At 34.9% G+C, this 5,271-nt stretch overlaps 1 long non-coding RNA gene across 1 annotated transcript; it reads left to right on the forward strand.

Moving 5' to 3' along the window:
* The first annotated feature begins 757 nt into the window (after positions 1-757).
* Positions 758-3,226, forward strand: LOC113475421. Its single transcript, XR_003397177.1, has 3 exons — positions 758-827; positions 986-1,964; positions 3,043-3,226. It is a non-coding gene; the product is annotated as an uncharacterized LOC113475421 (long non-coding RNA).
* Positions 3,227-5,271: the final 2,045 nt, after the last annotated feature.

Consider the following 5,271-nt stretch of genomic DNA (forward strand, 5'->3'; position numbering starts at 1 on the left):
GCTTTTTGAGTTATGGTCGAATGGTCGAATTGAAATATTTCTTGTTAAGTATCATAACAAATGTTCGATTTTTTCGCAGAAGAGTTCTTTTAAAACTGCGACTTCATCTAAATAGACTTCTCGTTGAGGTCAAACTCCACCTCATCATCATACTTCAGGATTTCAATTATTTTTTTCACTATCTTTTTTCTCGTTTATCGGCATACACCAATCTTCGTATTGATATAATCCAGCATACCTTTTTTTATATGCTTACAGCACAAAATGTGTTGGGATTCTGGAAAGGCATATATTATAGCCCTATACAAGGCTGTCTCTTGGTCGTTACCAAATATCATTTTATCATTTTTCCCTGGCAAGACGGTGTATAGATGGGTAAAAAATCAACAAAACTAGCAAATGTCGATCGGTTATGTATGTAAACTGGTCCAATAAATAGAGGATGATCTCATGTTTTCTGATCAATAAGAGATGTATTCTTGTACACAGTCACAGTTAGATGAGCATGAGTGAGGTTGTACGTTTTATCAACAGCGTGTTTGTTATCCGCTCTGCAACTTGTCGTACAGTACCTGTTTGTGGAAACTCCCTTGTCAATTTTTTGAAGCATTGCTAACGGAATACGAATATACCGAGATGTTTTACTTTTTGATTTTTTATGCGAAGTGTGGCCCGGAAACTTTCTACGTCGGTAGTCACGACCATTCTTCATTCGAGCGTAATGTAATCTAATGTGTGGTATAAGGCCGGTGTTGCCTCTATAACTTTCAACTTGTTTCATCGGAAATCCCTTAGACACAACAAGTCGCCAACTTTTCTCACTTCTTGTAAGTTTCCGTTGTGTTGAGTGTAAAATTCACTCGATAAGTTAGAGCTTTCCCATGCCCCGCAGGTTATCCACCCGCCGCCTGTACTTGCCCCTATTTTTCCTGTCAACGTTATCCTCACTATTGGCTACAACAAAATAAACGTTTTCTTTTTACAGGGGACTTCACCTTCCTGGAGTATTTCGACCACTCTTTTTCTGCCAAAGAAAGCTGTATGATTCGGTGTAAGGTTTTTGATTTCACTTGAGGACAAGTTACTATTTTGGGGAGGTGTATTGTTCCGGGGTAACGCACAAGACTGACCGGACGAATTGGTACGAACATCGCTGCATGCTGTCGAGTCTGACACCAAGATATCATGTCCCGTTTTCAAACCGCGCTTTTAGATTTTCGTCATCCATGTTAATTGAGACAATGCTGCTGTTTGACGAGGAATATTGGGAAAAGACATCTTGCAGCCTTGGTTGAAACCAGGTATCTTCGCTTTTCTCAGAAGAAGACAGCGGAGGTAACTGCAATTTGCAGCTCGGCCTAATGCACTGTATTTCGTTATCTATGTTACATACCGACTCTGAGGCACAACTTTTTTTTACACATTTTTCCCTGTGTGTGCCTGTGTTACTGCCGGAACAAAATTATTTGGAAATCATGAATTTTCAAATGACGAAAAGGGCGAACTGCTTGTCCACGTAAGTAAAAATAGATCGTCTATGGAGCTTATCACCCGTGGCTGGAACTCACAGTTCAGCGAACGAAACGAAAAATCGTTTGTGCTATTATTGCAAGGTGGAAAAACTGATTTTATGTTCCTATTAATAACATTGCATATTGCAAAAATAATCCAAGCAGAGGAATATGTGAGTTTGGTGTTGCGCATTGGGAACACGCTTCTTCTAATTTACATGATACCCACTGGAGCAAATTGAACAAGGAATAAGTCTTGTAATACAACGAATTAGGCCAAAGACACGGCATTAAAACAGCAATTACCATCGACAGTACTTTCGCAGATATTGAAGCTTCGCGTAATCTTTCGCAACTTGGTCTTCCAGGATATTGCTTCACATGAACTTGTTCTTGCTTCACGCACTGTTCCAGTCTCTTAACTTTCGCCTTAAAGAAAATAATAGTATCAAGGTAAAAATAATTGTATGTGTGTTCTGCTTGTGATTATATATATACCACCTACTTTGTACAATCGACGAAGTCCAGCATCGTAATCAAAAAACCCCAAGACTTGTTTCCAAACATCTGTTGCAAAAGTATTGGATACGTTTATCACTTCCAAGAAACGCAACCTCGTCATTGGTTAGCTCCAAACATAACGTGTGGAACCATTCTTTGCATGTATCGCAGCATATGCAACTACCATCATCGCAAGATTCATCGCATTTAGGACACACATAGACTTTCTTTCGCTTCGGCATCTAAAACCACTGACACTTTAAAAACGTGAACGAATACTAAAATTAAACCTATAATTACTTGCCGTAACGACAAACGGCAACTTATCTTTCCGGACAAAAGTTAAAATATATAGATCTTCCGAGCGAACAAAGTTAATGCAATTTATTTAGACAATGTTGTTTATCGCATGACAACATAATCAGCCATGCAGTACCGTAACGACAAACAGCAACTTATCTTTCCGGACAAAAGTTAAAATATATAGATCTTCCGAGCGAACAAAGTTAATGCAATTTGTTTAATGTTGTTTATCGCATCACAACAATAATGACAACATAATCAGCCATGCAGTCAAAAATTTCTGCAACCGGGTAATGGTTTTTTGACCATAACTCAAGAACCATCCGAGGTATCGGAATATAAGGAATCCGGCTACCAGCTTTCCCAATGGCATTTGCTGAAAATAAAAAGCTATTTTTGCACAGTGCAGATTTATTTTCTACAATGGGCTTGGAATAAAAAATTATATAATTTTTTTATATCAAACCGCTTAATGTTACTACTTTTAAACAATGATAATAAACCAATTATTTATACTACTTGGTTCTGTTTTTTTTTATTCTAAAACAAATGAATAAATGTTTCACAAATTGTAACTAGAAAATGCATGTTTTAGTTTTATTTAGTTTGTGCATGTGTAACATTGTTTAATAAGAACAGAAATGGAAGCTGAACACTTGATCTGACTTACTGGTTTTATGATTTTCTGAAGTGCATAAAATGAACTCTCTTTGTTTTTCTTGATCAGAAAAAAAAGCTACACCACCAGAGGAACCAAAACGAAGCATATTTCCCTGATGGTAGCTTACCCTATCTTCACATCTAGCTGTTCCAATGCAGTGCACTAAACATAAAAATGAATACAACCACAATTATAATTGTTAATTCCAAATTAATCTTGCATACTTGTCAACAACCTGAACCATCACTTACTCACTCATGATTATTTTTAAATGATTATTTTTAAATGTTTTTTCTCTTAAAGTTTGCCTTTCTGTCAATTCTTTGCTGCCATCTGTACTAATTTTTGCTTTCTCATTCCATTTGTTTTTTTTCGCTTTCACTCAAATTACTCCAGACAGAAGAATAAATAAATATTACTCAAGACAGAAGAATTAATAAATATACCCTATGGCCATGATAATTGTGTAAAACTATTCCTATTTAAGTATATAGACTACAAATTATGCATAGGGCACTAGTTGACAATAGTTTATATGAACTTTTAACAGTTAATTAAAAATAATCTCCCTACACATATAATTACCATATAACTATTTTACATTTGATAAAACTAATAACCGGCAAACATTTTTTTTTTTCTTAACTGCTCAGAGTGGTGAATCTTATGATTGAAATTTAATTGGAGCCGCGACCTCATCATTGCAGTAAATGCAGGCGATATTACACACACACACAGGCGTACATACAAAAGGGGCCGAATATATCAATGTAGAAAACAATAAAAAGTACATGAGTGGTGGACCTGTACATTTAGGCAATTTCTATAAGCGTTCTAGGTCATTTATTTTAAGCGTATTTTTGATATTTTCAGCACCAAATTTTTGGGACGTTTTCATGAGCGCTGTTTTAAATTTGGTTTTAACTACCCATAACCTATGTTTTATAAATTCCTTGTTGTTCCAAATGTAAGTGTTGTCGTGATCCAATTTTTGTTTGCTATCGAGAATTACTTTTTTTGCCATTGAGATTATAGCTTTAGGAAACCAATGTTGTCAATTTGTTTACCGTTGGGGATATTATACACATTAGTAGTTGATTGGTCATTTCACATTTATAATTAAAATTATTATTAGCATAATTACAAACTTAATTAAAGAATTTATTAGTGATCGCTCATTCTTGCATTGTGTGGGATATATTGTACACAGGCATATGGCAAAAATTACAATTTGTAATTTGGATTTGCTCCTTATAATAATTTGATGAAAAATTTTTGTTAAAATCTCCAAATAGATAAGCTTTATTTGCAATCTTGTAAGGCATGTCTCTTTCTATGTTGCTGAGAAATGGCTTAACGCTCTTAGTCACACAATTTATTTTTTCCCAAGATATTGTTTCCCAATTTATTTTGTTTTCAACACAGAACATTCCTTGTAGGGTGGTATAAATAGGTTTTAGTTTCGAATTTTCCCAGGCGAAGTTTTCTCTGTGGAGTGTTAGGAAAAAAAGGTTCTTATTGTATTGTAGAGTGGTATGGCTGTAAAGATTTGGAGGGTTATCAGTTCATGGTGGATCTATTGGTAACGTTAATCAGTTCATGGTGGATCCCATTCATGCCATAGTTGTTCGGTTTTTTTCTATTTTGGTGAGTTTGTAGATTACATAATTTGCGCTAATTATTTTGTTTTTAATATTTATTATTCCTCTACCTCCTTGTTTTTTCTCCAGCTGAAGTTTGTCGCGGCCAATTTTTTCAAATTTGGAGGGAGCCCAAATGAATTTAAAAATGTGATGGTTTAGAAATTTTACTAATTGTTTTGGTATTTGGAGGTGTTTTCCGACGTGAAGCAGTTGGTATGATCAGGGTATTGATTAACATTGTTTTACCGTTAAATGTGAGGTTTCGTTTATTGTGGTTGTTGAGGGTTGTTTGTATTCTTTTTGTTATTTTATCCCATTGTTTTCCCACTGAGTATTTGAAACTAAAATTTATGCCAAGTATATTTATATCGTCTTTAATAAAATTTTGCCATCCTATTTTCTGAAAGATAGATGGATATTCTGGGAAATTGGTTAGGATCTGCGTCTTGTTGTCATTGATTTTTCGGCCAGATGCGTTTGGTATTCTAGTAATTCTTTTTTTAGTGCCAATAAATTAGTGTCTTCTCCGGTAATTATAGTTAGATCGTCTGCGTATTGCTCCAACTTTATTTCAATACTTATTCAGTTCGTAATATCCCAGCAAACAGAGAACGTTGTTACAACTTTCATAACGTTATAATTTGGTTATATT

Source organism: Ciona intestinalis, unplaced genomic scaffold (assembly GCF_000224145.3).
Source record: "Ciona intestinalis unplaced genomic scaffold, KH HT000444.1, whole genome shotgun sequence".
NCBI lineage: Eukaryota > Metazoa > Chordata > Ascidiacea > Phlebobranchia > Cionidae > Ciona > Ciona intestinalis.